The 19,119-nt window shown below is 34.2% G+C and overlaps 1 pseudogene; it reads right to left on the bottom strand.

Annotated features, from left to right (window-relative positions):
- Positions 1-5,646: 5,646 nt before the first annotated feature.
- LOC133877983 (putative calcium-transporting ATPase 13, plasma membrane-type) lies at positions 5,647-18,470 on the bottom strand (annotated as a pseudogene).
- Positions 18,471-19,119: the final 649 nt, after the last annotated feature.

The raw sequence follows: 19,119 nt of genomic DNA, 5'->3' as shown, positions 1-19,119 counted from the left end.
TGGTTTTATTTTTTTTGTTGTTTTATTTTATTTTTACGCTAATTTTTTTTTTTTAGATAATTTGATTCAAGCGAGCTTGAGCCGAGTACTTGAGTTCGGGATCGACCAAAATGATCGAGCTCGAGCTTGGACAATATATTTTCCTACGCGAGCCGGTCTCGCACAGGATTTTTCAGCTCGTGTCGAGCTCGAGCTTTACTGTTAACTAAACGAGCCGATCCCGAACAGGCAATACCCGCTCAGGATCGGCTCGTTTACATCCCTACTTGCACCTAACAAATTCTGAAAAATGATAGATTATGATTGTGTGTTGTGTGTACAAAATGTATAGGTCATCAAAGTGGCAATGACAATCATTTGATGAAACTTTCTCTCATTCAACGGTTGTTAATGAACAAAATTATTCAAAAAAACTGTTTTTACGGTGAACTTGCGTACATAGGAATATTTCCGGTCAATTTTTTTTTCCCCCCTTACTCCAGCAAGCTAGCTCGACGTCTATGTAAAAATCAACCTCAATTTTATTTTATTTTTTCCCTTTCTCACCATTTCTCACATAAAACTCAAAAACAATAAATGCCGGAACTTAGAAAAAATAATAATAAAAAAAAAATGTTAGTGGGAAGGTTGTAATATTACAACAAATAATGGCTCAACTAAAAAAAAAAAAAAATCGTATTTATATTAAATTTTAAAATGCGCAATTTGAATTTTTTTTTTTTTTTAAAAAAAAAAAGTTAAGTGTTTGATAAATTGTAAGTTAGTCTTTAAAATATTGTATTTTTACAAAAACACCACATTACATGCAATTTGAAAAATTAATTTTTTACGTTTTAAATCGCTAACAAACCTGATCGATGACAAGTGACTTTATATAGACTTTCAAAACTGCGAAAAAAAATGTTGCATGGGGTGAGAGGTGAGAAAAATATTATTATATTGGAACCCAGCCTCCCTGGCATTAGTATAATTGTGAAGGTCAATTGGGATGCAATAAGAGGATGGGTATTAGTGTAATTGTGGTAAAAGTTGTACTTGTCCCAAGATTTTCCTTAACAACAATTTTTCCATCTTCCTTCAATTATAGGGCGGTAGGATATGGGCTAATATATTATATTTTTCCATTCAAAAACATATTGCAATTACATATTGGATATATCATGCTTAAGTTATGGCATGATGATGTGAGATCTGAATGATTAAATCAGATATTTCTCTTGGACAAATTAAAGTCTATTCAATATTCTGTTTCAACCCTATTATGAATATAAGCTTACAACGATGCCAGCTGGCATCACGAGCTCTGAGCTCACCCATACTTGGTTGGAGTTCTGAAAGATACACTTGGTTGCTCTATTTGTAAATTTTACAAAACATATTTATCACACAACTCAGTTACGTAGGTACCTATATACCAGAATATTGAAATCCAGATATAAGGTTTACTGAGGCTTTTAAGGGCAATTCCATCTAACAAAAAAGATGACATGGCTTCCAACGCAAAATTTATTTATTTTTAAAAATAATAATAATAATAATCAGATTTAAAGTAAAATTAGATATGAAACACATACTAAGAATATTGTATGCGTTAATGATAAACAAACCCCTGCTTGTAGGAATCCCATCTACATAATAATAATGCTAAATAATAATCAACGGACACCTCAAGTATGTTGGGTTCTCATGCACGTGGGTCTACATTTCTATTTAAGGAAAGGAAATTGTGGACCACACGGAGATCAATGTGTGAACATGCATGCATGTTGAACTGGAAAGGGTATTTGGTACCAGACCACCATTTTTTTTTTTTTTTATCAGAAGACATAAAAAGTACGAGGAAAGAAAAAAATACAGAGCCTATCTTGTTTGCTTCCTTGGCATCTGGCAAAATAGCTGAGTCCTTTATGGCGTTTGCTGAGAGAGTTGGTCTACTGCATTAATTGTCTTCATTTTTTAATGGTAAATTTTAAACAGGATAAAATTCAAAAAAATTTGAAGAATAAATATATTAAATTAATGGAGACTTTTTAAAATTTATGAATATAATGATAAAAATAATGAAAAATAAGTGAAATATTTTATATGCAGTTTTGAAAGCTTTGCAATAATCAACCGGCGGTAAAAGATTTCGAACCATCTCCCTTCTTTTTTTCTTTTTATTTTATTTTATTTTATTTTTTATTTTTAGAGTATCATACTGAAGAGTTGTGCTATAGTGCTAATTGTCCTCAAATGTTTTAGGAGAAAAATGTAAAATCAATTTCGGTAATTTATTATTTGTAATTAGTTACTTGTGGTTCAAAAGTCCTTAAAATATGCTAAAAAATAATTTACTCTCTACAATCAAATTTTATCCCCTGACACATGAATAGGCAACTCTGCCTATTCACTATTCAATGTTAGATGAAAAATTTTACTCTGGCTATTCTGCTGGAGAGCAAAAAAGAGCCAAAATAGTTAAATTTAACCATTTTGGTTAAAATAGCATGTCTGTTGGAGATGGCCTAACGGTCTACAAAGTTGTAAGTATAATTACTTACTGAGATTGAAATGATACTGTTTTACTTATTGAAGTATTTGATAAAGTGTTGAAATATGATTATTTAAATTACATGAGCCTGAGTATTTTATGAATAACATGATTATATGTTTTAATTATTTTACATGTGTTGAAATAATTTGTGAAATGAAATAGGATTATGAGAACAAAAGAATGACTTTAAGAGAGACATGTTATTGCACATAGTTGATTAATGAAAATAAAAGATAAATAAGAAACTAGAAGGTTTTTTATGTTAACTGTGGAAGCCGAAGGGGCCTTCCAGGTTAAATAAGAAACTAGAAGGTTTTCCTATGTTAATTGTTGAAGTCGAAAGGGCCTTCCAGGTTAAATAAGAAGCCAAAAAATCTTAATGTGTACAGTTAAAAGGTGTTTTTATGTTAATTATGGAAGCGGAGGGGGCCTTCCAGATTAAATAAAAATTCATAAAGCTTTCTTATGTTAATTGTGGAAGTCAAATGGTCCTTCTAGATTAAATAAAAAACCGGAAAGTTTTCATGAATAATGTTTAAACGAGGAGCCGAATGTGCTTCTCATGGAAGTTAACCGCGAAGCCCAAGGTGCCTTCTGATAGCCATAAGTGAAAGGTTAAAGTCCTTTGGAAAGCCAAATGAGCCAAAAGAGTCTCTTGGAGAAAAATGAGAGAAGAATACATTATATATAAGAATAATGTAATTTATATGTTTTATGATTATTGATTGGTTTCATTGCTTTATATTTATATACATACGAATTTTATGAGATAACATGTATATTGGTATATATGTATAAAGCCATACATATTAAATAATGTCACTAAAAGATAAGTGAATTTTATTATATATTATTAAACAACTCTACAGTACTTATCTTACTAACTATGAATTACATAAAATGATTCTTTTTGGTAAACCCAATTTAGTTGTTATTATAATCACCATGTTGGAGACATTTTCTAAAAAGATGGCTCATATTTGAAAATGCTCAATAATTCCTTATACTTTATTGAGGCCGTGGACTTATTAATTCGCTAATGTAATTGTGGATCACAATTGCATAGTTATTGTGATAGAGCTTGCAGGTATGGAAGATTGTAGGAATCTCATAGCAATGCTTAGATGTCTTTTCTTGAGGTACTCAGGGACCCTAGTCTCATGAAGTTCTGATTTGAGTTAAATCGATATTTATAGAATTTGTTTTAATGCCATGTGTAGTATATTGTAGTTTAGATATATAAAGAGTAAGATTTGAGTTTGTAATGACTTTACAATATGTAATAGAATTTCTGATATGTCTTATTGTTGAGTTTATAAGATCAATTGAAAGGCAAAACTTTATTGTTGATATTTTTGCTGCATGGTTAATATATATATATATATATATAAACTCTTAGAGTTAGTAGTGCTCAGTGAAGATCGAGAATTTTCACTTTTGTCTTTCATTAAGTAAAGACAGGGCACAACAGAAGGTATTTCACGCATTTTCAGTAAAGCCCCATTGCTTGGTCAATTTTTCCACTGCCTTAAAAACTAGCCGTGATTCTCTTCCCTTCATCCTTTGCACTTTTTTTTTTTTTTTTTTTCTTGCTTCTTTCTTCTCTTTTTTGAAATTACCATTTCGTTAAAAAAAAAAAAAAAAGGTGCAATTTTTAAATCAAATGGCAGAAAATAAATTATTTAAAAATTACATTTTTAAAAAATTACTATTTGAAAACGCAGAAAACTGTTTTGTTAAATCACAGGCAAATAGTGGCGATTTTTAAATTTTACTACTAATTTTTTTTAGTTTTGCCCCCCAATTTTTTTTTTTTCAACTTGGCCATCCCACATATTTACAAGGCTGGGTCTGCCACTGCAGGCAAATATGTACTTTTTTAAAAACACAAAATTTTAAGACTAATATGCTATTTTAAATATCAAACTGCGATTTTGCTTAATACTTAACTACATTTCTTAAACTATTTTTTGAAAACGCACATTTTAAAATTGCTATTTTTAAATCGCAAACACAAACGAACCTTAATGAACATAAATTCCAAATCTAACAAAATTTCCTACAACACATCACGTATCTCTTTCTTTTCTTTTCCTTTTCCTTTTTTTTTTTGGAAAGCTACACATAACACTCTCAAACTACCACCTCATTATCAATGTTTCCTCCAAACTACCAATCGTGTCAATATCCCCCCTTAAACTACAAAAAAAATGTCAATATCTCCCTAATAACAAAAATACCCTTCATAAAATTATTAAAATAAAATAATTATTAAAAAAAACAAAAATTTATACAAAAAATAAAAATAAAAATAAAAATAAAAAACTGTTTTTTTCTTCTTCTTTTTTTTTTTCGTTTGTTTTTTGTTTTTTGTTTTTTTTAAAAAAATCGTTCTTTTTTGTTTTTTAATTTATTTTCCTTTTTCTTTAATTTTTTAATTTTTTTAAGTTGTTTTTTAAAAAATATATTTTTTTGTTTATTTTTTAATTTTTTAGTTTTAATTTTTTTTTTTTCATATTTATAAAGACATTTTTGTCTTATTGAAAAAAATGTAGGGTGATTTTTGTCTTTTTGTTGGTCTAAGGGGGACATTAACATTATTTTTTATTTTATTTTATTTTATTTTATTTATTTTATTTTTTTTGTAGTTTGAGAGAACATTGACACACTTGGTAGTTTGGTAGGGACATTGACAATCGAATGATAATTTGATAGGGATATGTGTACTTTACATTTTTTTTTTTTTGTTTTTTTTTTTTTTCATTGAAATATCTCTTGCATTTAAATCCTCTCGAATGATCCATCATCCTCTTCTTCTTTTTTTCATTGAAATATCTCTTGCATTTAAATCTTCTCGAATGATCCATCATCCTCTTTAATATGCATCTTCCTATTCCCAACTTTTTAAGAGGTAGCTGGCCCTCATTTAAACCTCTTTGACAAAATATAAGTTGCCGGGTTTGTTTTTTTTTTTATTATTATTATTATTATTATTTCTATTGACATGATATAAAAATTAAAACATGATTCTCTAAGAAAAAAAAAAAAAATCTTTCAAATATCATCTCTGATCTTTTATATCTTAAAATAATAACTCTTCCCTCGTACAAATGTTCAAAATTAAAATTATTTTAATAAACCACTTTCAAATAGAACATATAATCTACTTATTTAGGTCCTTTCTTAAAAACTCTTACTAAATAATTATGGACTGGGATATCACATTAGGTAGCAAAGAAACGGTTTCTGTGGAACAGGTATCCACTTGACAATCCAACCGATTGGCCAAGATAGTGCTGCGATTCCAATGCATGCACCCCATTGCACCCAATTCAACCTTTCTGTATCTGCAAACTTCTTCAAAAACTGTACCATGATCACCTGAAGAACAATGGTTATCTGTTGAATACTAAACTTAATTTTTAATAATATTTATTTGAGTCTTTTCTTATTCTTATAAGTTATTAATTAAGTGACTTGAAGAGGTTGTGTCTTTTGAGTTTTCAATAGTTATTTTACATAGGAGTTACATGGGAGTTATTTGAGATGTAAATGAATGGAGTTAATGTGAAGAAGTTAGAAGGGTCATTTGTATCCTATAAATATTCATGTAAGCAAGTTATTTTGAATTAAGTTGAATAAAAGTATACAAAGTCCTCTATCAATTTATTGTCTCTCTTCCTTTTCATTCTCTCTCTTAGTGTATGTGTGGTTTCTAATTTCCAACAAACTGGTATCAGAGCCCAGCTTATTGATCCTAGAGAAATGGCCAATTCAACCTTTCCATTTCAATTCCCTCACCTTTCCAAAGACAATTTTGATAATTGGTGCATTCGTATGAAGGCATTGCTTGGATCACAAGATACTTGGGAGATTGTAGAAAAAGGCTACGATGAGCCTAGTGACGAAGCTCTTTTGAGTCCTAATCAAAGAGAGGCTTTGCAGAAACTTCGAAAGAAGGATCAACAAGCTCTCACCCTTATTTATCAATGTTTGGATGAGGCTATGTTCGAGAAGGTGGCGAATGCAACCACCTCCAAGCAAGCATGAGAGATTCTCACAAACTCTCATCAAGGAGTTGATAAAGTGAAGAAAGTTCGCCTTCAAACGTTAAGAGGCGAATTTGAAGTTTTACGAATGAAAGATTCCAAGTCGATTGCGGATTATTTTTCAAGGGTGTTGGCCATAGTAAATCAAATGAAGAGATATGGAGAAAGATTGGAGGATGTTCGTGTCATTGAAAAGATCCTTCGTTCCTTGCAACAAAGATTTGACTATATCGTTGTTGCTATTGAAGAGTCAAAAGATTTAGAAACCATGAGTATTGATCAACTCATGGGATCTCTTCAAGCCCATGAAGAAAGGCTCAACAAGAAGAAAGAAGAGCCATTGGAACAAGTTCTTGCTACAAAGATTTGTTTCAAAGATAAGGAAGAAGAACCGGAAATGAGTCAAAGAGGACAAGGTCAAGGATGTGGACATGGACGTGGACGAGGCCGTGGCCGTGGTAGAGGAAGAGGAAGAGGCAGACGTAATAGTTTCAATTACGAAGAGAGAGGTCAAGCATCAAGAGGACGAGGATGAGGAAATAATTTGAAGCAATATGGAAGAAGGTATGATAAATCTCAAGTTAAATGTTATAATTGCCAAAAATATGGTCATTATGCTTGGGAGTGTAGAAGCCATACTAACAATGTTGAAAAGAAAGTTAATTATGCTGAAAATGAGGAAGCGGAGCCCACTTTATTGCTAGCTTATAAAGGAGAAGAAAGAGGAGAGAATAACTCGTGGTATCTTGATAATGCGGCAAGCAACCATATGTGTGGAGACAAAAACAAGTTTGTGGAGCTTGATGAATCGGTGAGCGGAAATGTTACTTTTGGAGACTTATCTAAAGTTCCAATAAAAGGGAAAGGTACGATCTTAATTTGCTTGAAAAATGGAGAACATCAATTTATTACAAATGTTTATTTTGTTCCAAGTATGAAAAGTAATATTTTGAGCTTGGGACAACTCTTGGAAAAAGATTATGAAATTCATATGAAAAATCGTAGTCTTTTACTAAGAGATGACAAGAAGAATTTGATAGCTAAAGTTCCCATGACAAGCAATAGAATGTTTTTATTAAATATTCAAACGGATGTGGCTAAATGTCTCAAGACTTGTTTGAAAGATTCATCTTGGCTTTGGCATTTGAGGTTTGGACATGAAAATTTTGGCGGATTAAAGTTGTTGGCACAAAAGAAGATGGTGAATGGCTTGCCTTCCATTAATCAATCGGATCAACTTTGCGAAGGATGTCTTGTTGGTAAACAATTTCGGAAAAGCTTTCCAAAAGAATCTACTACAAGAGCAAATGAGCCGCTTCAACTTGTTCATGCGGATGTTTGTGGACCAATTAAGCCATCTTCATTCGGTAAAAACTGTTACTTCCTCCTTTTCATTGATGACTTTAGTCGAAAAACTTGGGTCTATTTTTTGAAGGAAAAGTCTCAAGTCTTTGAAGTTTTCAAAAAATTCAAAGTCTTTGTAGAAAAACAAAGCGGTTATTGTATTAAATCCTTGAGATCTGATAAAGGAGGCGAATTCACATCTAATGAATTTAAAGAATTTTGTGAAGCAAATGGAATTCGTCGTCCTTTAACGGTTCCGAGATCGCCACAACAAAATAGTGTTGTTGAAAGAAAAAATAGGACAATTCTCAATATGGCTCGAAGCATGTTGAAGACAAAGAGAATGCCTAAAGAATTTTGGGTGGAAGCTGTTGATTGTGCTGTATATTTATCAAACCGTTGTCCTACAAAAAGCGTATGGAACAAGACACCACAAGAAGTATGGAGCGGAAGAAAGCCAAGTGTCTCTCATTTGCGAGTTTTTGGAAGCATTGGCTATACACACGTACCGAATCAAGAGCAGTCCAAGCTTGATGATAAAAGTAAGAGGTATATTTTCATTGGCTATGACTCAAGTTCTAAAGGCTACAAGCTTTACAATCCAAATTCCGGCAAAATGGTGATTAGTAGAGATGTGGAGTTTGATGAAGAAGATTTTTGGGATTGGAGCACTCAAGAGGAAGAAAAATATGATTTCTTTCCTTTTCTTGAAGAAGAAGAAGAGTCAAGAAACGAAGAGGTTACTACACCTTCTCCATCACCAACAAATTCTAGTACGCCGTCGTCATCATCTTCGAGAGGAAGTTCTCGTGAAATGCCACCACACATGAGAAGTCTCCAAGAACTCTATGAGGTAACAAAGAATTTAAATGATGATCTAACTCTTTATTGTCATTTTGCGGATTGTGAACCAATAGGTTTTGAAGAAGCGGTGAAATATGAAAAATTGAGAAATGCCATGGATGAGGAAATCAAAGCAATTGAAAAGAACAACACATGGGAGTTGACGACTATTCCAAAAGAACAAAAACCCATTGGAGTGAAGTGGGTGTTCAAGGCAAAGAAGAATGCTAAAAGAGAAATCGAGAGATACAAAGCAAGGTTGGTTGCCAAGGGTTATAGCCAACGACCCGGCATTGATTATGGTGAAGTTTTTGCTCCTGTTGCACCGTTGGAAACCATAAGGATGGTGATTTCTCTTGCGGCTCAAAATAAGTGGAAGATTTATCAAATGGATGTAAAATCTGCTTTCTTGAATGGAATTCTTGAAGAAGAAATTTATGTTGAACAACCTATGGGCTATGTCATCAAAGGGGATGATGAGAAAGTCTTGAAGTTGAAAAAGGCATTGTATGGCTTAAAACAAGCACCAAGGGCATGGAATAGTAGAATTGATAACTACTTTCAAAAGAATGGCTTCCACCAAATGTCCTCATGAATATGCTCTTTATGCTAAGGTGTGTGAAAATGGAAATATTTTGCTTGTTTGCTTGTATGTGGATGATTTAATTTTTACAGGCAACAATCCAAGTATGTTCGAGGATTTCAAGAAAGCAATGACTCAAGAATTCGAAATGACAGATATTGGCCTCATGTCCTATTATCTTGGAATTGAAGTAAAGCAAATGGAAAAAGGAATTTTTATTTCTCAAGGAAGTTTCGCAAGGGAAATGCTCAAAAAGTTCAAGATGAACAATTGCAAACATGTTAGCACTCCGGTAGAATGTGGGATTAAATTGTCAAAGCACGAAGAAGGAGAAAGGGTGGATCCAACAATCTTCAAGAGTTTAGTTGGAAGTTTGAGATATTTGACATGCACAAGGCCAGATATTCTCTATGGAGTTGGGCTACAACTCATTTCAAGGCGGCTAAAAGAATTCTTCACTATGTCAAAGGTACAATTGATTTTGGTCTACTTTATCCATCCTCTATTGAATTTAAACTTGTGGGTTACAGTGATAGTGATTGGGGTGGAGATGTAGATGATAGAAAGAGCACAACTGGATTTGTTTTTTATTTGGGGAGTTCGGCATTTACTTGGAGTTCTAAAAAGCAACCAATTGTGACACTTTCAACATGTGAAGCTGAATATGTTGCCGCTACATCAAGTGTCTGTCATGCAATTTGGTTGAGGAAATTGTTGAAAGAGCTACACATGCCACAAGAGGATGCTATGGAAATTTTTGTTGACAATAAGTCGGCAATTGCATTGGCAAAAAATCCGGTATTCCATGATCGGAGCAAATACATCGACACGAGGTATCATTTTATTAGAGAGTGCATTGTCAAGAAGGAGGTACAACTCAAGTTTGTGAAGACTCATGATCAAGTTGCGGATATTTTTACAAAGCCCCTAAAGAATTAGATTTTTAGCAAGCTACGAGCATTACTTGGAGTCACTGAAAATTAAGTTTAAAAGGGGATGTTGAATACTAAACTTAATTTTTAATAACATTTATTTGAGTCTTTTCTTATTCTTGTAAGTTACTAATTAAGTGACTTGAAGAGGTTGTGTCTTTTGAGTTTTCAAGAGTTATTTTACATAGGAGTTACATGGGAGTTATTTGAGATGTAAATGAATGGAGTTAATGTGAAGAAGTTAGAAGGGTCATTTGTATCCTATAAATATCCATGTAAGCAAGTTATTTTGAATTAAGTTGAATAAAAGTATACAAAGTCCTCTATCAATTTATTGTCTCTCTTCCTTTTCATTCTCTCTCTTAGTGTATGTGTGGTTTCCAATTTCCAACATTATCATGATGATCCCCAAAAACAATCTATTCTTGTGTATCCCCTTGAAGACGTTCTTCTTCTCGAGCTTCCTTCCATTGAATTCATTGAAGACTTGGCAAAGAACAAAAGTATTAAAGATTAAGGTCTCATTTACCTTCTTAGTCACACCAAAGATTGATTCACCTTTGAACTGCAGGGTCAAGAGGACGACTATTTGATATGAAGCTTGGGCTAAGAGGTTTCTCCACATAATGTTGGTAATGAGTGGCTCTGTCCGACCCACAGGTAGTTTATCCATAAGCTCCTTAGTAGGTTGCTCTGTCGCAAGAGCCAGAGCACCCAATGTATCCATGATCAAGTTCACCCACAATAACTGCACTGCTGTTAGCGGGACTTCACCAGTTGAAACTGCTGCCACAAAGTTGATCACCAGAGCAGCAACATTTACAGTAAGTTGAAATTGGATGAACTTCTGGATGTTATTATAGACACATCTTCCCCACTTTAGAACTGTGGCCACAGAAGCAAAATTATCATCCAAAATGACAATGTCTGAGCTTTCCTTGGCCACCTCGGTGCCTTGAATCCCCGTCGAAAGTCCTATATCAGCTTCTTTTAGTGCCGGTGCATCATTTGTGCCGTCGCCAGTAACTGCAACCACGTGGCCTTTTTGTTTCAAGCATCCTACCATCAAAAGTTTGTCGAAGGGAGAGGACCTTGCCATCACACAAATTTTATCTACTTTCTCCAATCTCTCCTCTGGCGTATAGTTTCTGAATTCCACGCCTTCTACTACTGCTCCACTGACCATGTCTTGACCAGGCCTGAGTATCCCACACTCGGTGGCTATAGCTTTTGCAGTGAAAACATTGTCTCCCGTGATCATTTTAATGTTCACACTGGCATATTGGCAATCTTCCACAGCTTTCTTCACCCCTGGACGACATGGGTCCTTAAGCCCCACCAGTCCTAATAGGGTCAAACCATCTTCTTTTAGCTTTTTATTTTCTTGATCTTCTTCTGAAACCTGCTTATGTGCAAATGCAATGCACCGGAGGCTGCTAGCTGCCATACCTTGAATAATTTGCTCAAATTTCATCTTTTCAGCATCATCAAGATCTTTTACAATTCCAGAAGCATCATAGTAACTTGAACACATCTTCAATATCATCTCTGCAGCACGTTTCCAGTGTACATGGATTGTGTTGTCTACCTTTCTCCTCACAAGGACTCCGCTTCGTTTCTTTTGGGAATTGAATGATTCAACATAAAGAATCATACAACTTTGCACCAGTTGCTCCATTTCCATGTTTAGGTGCAGAACAGCCCATGAAAGAATTGCTTTTTCAGTGGGGCTACCTGAGAACTCAGTTTCAGATTCTGAATTAGGCCTGTAAACACTACCAGTTGTGTTCAGAGCAACTCCTTCCTCGACCAATTCAAGAATGTATGGAGCAATTGATGAGTAAGAACCTGTTGCAAAAGTTTCTTTCCCTAGCCAAAACTTTGTCACCTTCACTTGATTGAGCGTGAGAGTGCCTGTTTTATCAGTACAAATGGTGGTGGCGGAGCCCATAGTCTCACAGGCAGAGAGCTTCCGCACCATTGCCTGATCAACCATCATTCTCTTCATGGAATAAGCAAGTGTGAGGGTGACGGCCAATGGCAAACCTTCTGGAATTGCAACCACAACTATAGTAACTGCAGCAGCTACAATCCCCACCACAGCGTTCACTATGTCATCAACCTTGGTCTTGCTGCCATTGAACTCTTTATTCCATTGTCATTTTCCGTATTTCCTGTGAAGTAGCGAACCAACAAGACTACGAGAACTAGGAAAGCGACTAGCAAACCAACTTTACCTATTGATGAGGTTAACTTGTTGAGGCGAGCTTGTAAAGGTGTCTCTTCGTTTGTGTCACGGCTGATTGAACTCATCATCTCGCCCCAGGTTGTGTTCATGCCAACTGAAGTGACAAGCATCCGAGCATAGCCATCGACCACCTTAGTACCAGAAACCAAAAATGGATGACTGCAATTTACTTCTACATGGTCACTCTCCCCTGTCATGCTGGATTCATCCACTTGCAATGAGTGGCCGTCAAAGAATAGCCCGTCAGCTGGAACTTGATCTCCAATCTTTAAGCAAACGACATCTCCAACCACAATTTCAAATACTGAAATATGTTGACGCCTCCCAGCTCTGACAACATCAACTTGGATATTGTTGCTGACTTTGGATAACTTTTCAAATTGTCTGTTTTGCCTGAAGTTGCTTATGGAAGAAACAGCAATGACAAGAAGTATAGCAACAAATATGCTTCCACCATCATACCAACCTTCTTTGATTCCATGCTCTTTAATGCCGAAAGCAATAGAAAGTGTGGCACAGCCTAAAAGGATGAAAATGGTAAGATCCTTGAAGGCTTCCACTACGAAATGGAAGAAGCTCTTTGCAGGCGGTCTTTTATATGTGTTGGAGCCAAAAGCCTCATGCCGGAGAGCAATATCTTCAGCATCTGCTTGAATGCCGAATTCAACAGTGGCTTCAAGACTGGATGCTACTCCATCAACCCCTCCAAGTTTTCGTAGCCTCTCAACATTTTTGTCTTTCACAAGTTGAATGAGCCTGGTTTGATCAATTTTGAGCCTTTTGTCAGGTTTGAGATCCACAATGGTGAAAGATGGACAATGAGAAAGCTCGGCATTTTTCACTTTCACAAGTTGAGTGAGAGGTTTGAGATTCATGATGATGAAAGATGGAGAGCGTGAAACGCCAGCATTTTTCATTCTCTGGAAGAGATTGAAGGCTGCCAACATTTTTTTCTTTCACAATTTTGAAGCTATTGCTTGGTGTGAGATCCACAATGGTGGAAGATGGACAACATGAAATCTCAGTAATATTTTTCTTTTGGGACAGAGAATCTTTGAAAAAAGATAGTAGGGTTCTAGAACAATAGATGATCACAAAAGCAGAGTGCCATCTCTTGTTGGGTAGGCTTAGGATTTCTGGCACATGAAGTAAAGTCTCAATGCACACCAACTTTGGTGGGAGAATTGTAGCCATTGATTTTGGAAAGCACAAAAAATGAATGGACGGAGCAAAGTGATCGAGGATGAAAGGACAAATTCCTTCAGAAAACAAAAACCAATGAGGAAATGCAGGATACATTTAAGTTGGGGAAGTCCTCATCATTTTATACATAGCCGGGTCAGTTGTCGGGTGTAAAATGTTTGCGCGGTTTTGAACGCCTTTTAGTGTAGGAGACCCACTGGAAGGGGGAAACTTGTAATCAACTGAAGCTTAAAGGGGAAGGAGAATGACCAAGCTTTACCTTGGGCCTAAGCAAACGGAAATGTCTAAATTAAGGAAAAAATTTGGACATCGTTGTTAAATGTATCCAGGCAATTTCCTTTTATTTTCTCCGTCTCTGTGTGGAAGCTAGGAACATATTGACGCCCAAAAGCCAAAGAGATATGACACGTTGTTACCTCAAGATACAATTTTTGACCACCTTGCTCATATATGACAAGGTGGTCTCCTAACTAACTTTAATTTTTTTTTTTTTTTTTAAGGAAAAAAAAAAAGTTGCCACTTAAGCAAAGATGGTCAAAGAGTTTTTTTTTTTTTTTCTTTTTTTTTTTTTAGAATAAAAATAGTAAAGAGTTGTGTCTTAGAGTGACAATATATCATATCTCAAAGCCAAAAGACAAACTTAACAATTTATTTGCATTGAACAGATTTAAAAGGCTCTGTAGCAGCATGCTTGTAGGGAACTCTTGTGACCAATTGCATGGAAAAAGAGAAGAAATCTTGTTAGACAGTTAGAGTGGGGATGGGTTTCAAAATCAGAATAATTTCTTTTCATTTCATGACAAACGATCACTTGTTTTCAAGTTTTAAATTAAATTAATGACTGTGTTGGAAAATGTTGAGCCCATCAAACATATATTATTAGTCGTTCAACTTCCAAATACCAATTTCCACTTTCCATGACGACAGCAGCAATGTATAAGAAAGAATGATGTAATTCTATGCGCAAAATGCTCATTTTCTTCCGATTTCCCCTTCCCCCTATTCATCAAAAAAAGAAAAAGAGAAGTGTGTGTACGTGTTGTCCCACATCGGTGAGGAAAGTAGAGTGAGACGGCCTTATAAGTTCATTCCTCTCTTCAAGAGATAAGCACTTTTGAAGAGATGTGTTGGATTCCGCTTGTAAGGTTGTCTGCGTCTACCTCTTTCTCTTAATTCACTTCCGATGTGTGTGACTTCATCCTGTTTCCCCATCCCCTGTTCAATAAAAAAAAATAAAAATAAAAAAATAAAAATACTCATTTTCTATTCCAAGCGGTGGACCACAATATTTTTTTTGTTTTTGTTTTTATAACTTACTTTGTCTCCAATATTTGCCATGACTTTTGCAATATTAAGATATTTGGCATTTTTTTTTTAAATTCAAATAAGGGAAGAGGAGAGGCGTCATGGAAGTAATAAGAGGATATGTATAAGTTAGAAGTCATATTAGAGTGGAATTATATTAAATAATGATAGATATCTATTTAATTTAGTCTTTTAATTATTTGTAGCACTATGGTGCAGAAGTAATTTAGTAGTAGGTTTCTATTGTTTTTAATAGGAGTTTATCTCTAAATAGTTTATTTGTATTAAAGGTTTATCTTTGGGTAGAGGTAAGAATTCATCTCCTATTCTATATCTTTATTTTGTGTCTTTTTAATTATCTTGTTTATATGAGTGGGTGATTAATAAAAAGTAAGCAGAATTAATCCCAAAATCTAAGGTCTAGATTCGCTCAAAACCTAACAATTTCTCACAGATTTTAGGTTCTGAGAGAACTTAAACCTTAGATTTTAAGGGAATCTAGACCTTTAGATTATGAGGGAACCTAAACATTTTCGAATACAAGATTTGAGATTAATTTTGCTTACTTTTTATAAATTACTCAAGCCTATAAATTAGAGAATTACAAAGACATAGAATAAAGATTGATATAGAATAAGAGATGAACTATACTCTAAAATAAACTTCTTATACAAATAAACTACTTGCTCGAACATAACTCTTACTCTAACTTGGAGATAAACTCTTATAAAAAAAAATAATAGAAACCTACTAGTCTACTACTAAATAACTTCTATACCTCTACTAGTCTTCAAGTAATTAAAAGACTAACTCAAATAGATAACTATCATTATTCAACATAATTCTACTTTAATACGACCTCTAACTTATCCCCATATTACTTTCATAACACGTTAATTGTTTGGAAAATCATTCAAGTTACAGGAGGGGATAGTGAATGAATTGTTAATGGCAATTTTTGAGCATGTAAACAGGAAAAGCAGTTCCCGACATGTTTCGGTTTTGTGGCGGCTGAACAGTGGAGGATCAAATATGGAAGCAGTCCTGTATCTCAGGCTTCGTGAGGTTTCCCACCCAAAAAGTCGTAAGTTAAAGGAAATTTTGCGCAGGCTTTAGACTTTGCAGAATGCATGCGCCGCCGCGCCTGAGATGCAGCCACCTACCTTGTGAATCTGTAATCAATTCACATACATATTATTAGACATACAAAACGCATGCGCCGCCTGGCCTTAGTTGACGCAGCCTGCTTGTGATGATGCATATCTAGGAGATTTACATATATATTATTAATAAGGAGATAAATATGAGACTATTTTGAGTAAGGCAAGCTCATTGCTAAGGAGAATTAGGCAATAGTATAATTAAATTTCTTTTTATTAAACAAATTAAAATAAATCAAAACTTTTTAAGGCTCTAATATTTATGGTAAAGCAGTTTAGTCGATACTCTTTAATTAAAGCCCAAGTTGTGGTAAAAATAATTACAAAGAATTGAATCTCATTATTTTCAGACTTTAGAGGAAAAAAAAAAAGAAAATTTACATTAATATATAACACCTCTAAAGTAGTAAATAAATTCATAATTTTGCTAAGGAGAATTAGGCAATAGTATATATTAAGGCAAGCTCATTGCTAAGGAGAATTAGGCAATAGTATAATTAAATTTCTTTTTATTAAACAAATTAAAATAAATCAAAACTTTTTAAGGCTCTAATATTTATGGTAAAGCAGTTTAGTCGATACTCTTTAATTAAAGCCCAAGTTGTGGTAAAAATAATTACAAAGAATTGAATCTCATTATTTTCAGACTTTAGAGGAAAAAAAAAAAGAAAATTTACATTAATATATAACACCTCTAAAGTAGTAAATAAATTCATAATTTTGCTAAGGAGAATTAGGCAATAGTATATATTAAGGCAAGCTCATTGCTAAGGAGAATTAGGCAATCGTATAATTAAATTTCTTTTTATTAAACAAATTAAAATAAATCAAAACTTTTTAAGGCTCTAATATTTATGGTAAAGCAGTTTAGTCGATACTCTTTAATTAAAGCCCAAGTTGTGGTAAAAATAATTACAAAGAATTGAATCTCATTATTTTCAGACTTTAGAGGAAAAAAAAAAGAAAATTTACATTAATAACACCTCTAAAGTAGTAAATAAATTCATAATTTTGTCTGAACTTAAAACCAATGTGTCGGCTTTCGTTCATTAATACTAGCACGTTCTCTTATGCAATTGTTGTAAATGGCCAGCCAATGGGAAAGATAATTCCAACGCGGGGAGCTCGGCAAGCACACCCCTATCCCCTCACTTTTTTCTAATTTGTGCTAAGGCATTTAGTTCTCTTCTACACCATAGGGAAAGGGTGTGGACCATATCGAGAGTGCCAACATTCAAAAGAGGCCCAAGCCTAAATCATTTTTTTTTTTTTTTCTGACGATAGTTTATTATTTTGCAAGACAAATTCCGTGGAATGGTACAGATCGACGAGATTGCTGAAAATATATGAGAGAACCTCTAGTCAAAAGTTGAATAAGGAGAAAACCTCAATTTTCTTCAGCAGATATACCATAATACCAGCCAAGAGATGAGAGATTAAATTATCCAGCTATCTAGAATTCAAGCCACACAACGCTATGACAAATATTTGGGACTACTGTCGCTCGTAGGCAAATCCAAATCACGGGCTTTTAAGAAAATTAAAGCAGTGATCCAACCAATCCCTATATATGTACAAAGTGAGCGTTTTCCAAATGTCGATCCAACTCTATAAATAAATTAACGCAACGATGTGGAGTTTTTGGTAAGGACATCAGGAAAACGAATCCAAGTTTTATTGGATGAGCAAGGAAAAGATGGACATTACGAGGCGCAAAGAGATATAGGGTTGAGAGATTTGATGTGTTTTATTAGATCAAGTTGCTTAAGCTACCATCTTAGATGCAAAAATGAGCAGTTTTGGTCCTTGCATGAATTTTTTATTTTGCAATTTCTGGCCGTATGATATCTAATGGTTACAATTTTGGAATGATGCTAAAAAATTCTTAGCAATTGAGTGAGAGGTTTGAGATTCATGATGGAGAGCGTGAAACGCCAGCATTTTTCTTATCTGGAACTACATTTCTTTCTTTCACAATTTTGAAGCTACTGCTTGGTGTGAGATCCACAATGGTGGAAGATGGACAACATGAAATCTCAGTAATATTTTTCTTTTGGGACAGAGAATCTTTGAAAAAAGATAGTAGGGTTCTAGAACAATAGATGATCACAAAAGCAGAGTGCCATCTCTTGTTGGGTAGGCTGAGGATTTCTGGCACATGAACTAAAGTCTCAATGCACACCAACTTTGGTGGGAGAATTGTAGCCATTGATTTTGGAAAGCACAAAAAATGAATGCACGGAGCAAAGTGATCGAGGATGAAAGGACAAATTCTGTTACGGTCTACATCCTATGGTAGAAGAAGTCTTGTAGTAGCAATACTCTTTTGATTTAAAATAAGAATGCATAATTTCTTTAGGAGTTTAAGACTAGAATAGCTTAGAATAAGTTATCTTTATTGATAACATTAGAATTAGAATTAGATTAGGATTTAAATATTACAGATAATATGTTATCATTATTGATAACATTAGAAGTGGTTTATTCTAGTTAGTCTTTTACTTTTACTATTCATTGTAAGTGTCTATTTAAAGACACCATAAGTTCTTTAATAAAATTAAGCAAAGCAAAGATTAATATTATTCAGCTCTAGAGTTGATTTGGGAGGTGTTAGGATTCCTCGAACTACCCTTGTTCTATCCATTATGTTCTTGAGAAATTAAGCCCATAACAAATTCCTTCAGAAAACAAAAACCAATGAGCAAATGCAGGATACATTTAAGTTGGGGAAGTCCTCATCATTTTATACATACCCGGGTCAGTTGTCGGGTGTAACAAGTTTGCGCGGTTTTGAACGCCTTTTAGTGTAGGAGACCCACTGGAAGGGGGAAACTAGCTTGTGATCAACTGAAGCTTAAAGGGGGAGTAATGATAGGCAGGGGCCATCTTGCCGGCCCCTGCCCGGCCCTTTCCTAC

Source organism: Alnus glutinosa, chromosome 1, assembly GCF_958979055.1.
Source record: "Alnus glutinosa chromosome 1, dhAlnGlut1.1, whole genome shotgun sequence".
NCBI classification, from domain to species: domain Eukaryota; kingdom Viridiplantae; phylum Streptophyta; class Magnoliopsida; order Fagales; family Betulaceae; genus Alnus; species Alnus glutinosa.
Note: the sequence above shows the minus strand (reverse complement) of the source record. Positions and strands in the feature narration are given on the sequence as shown.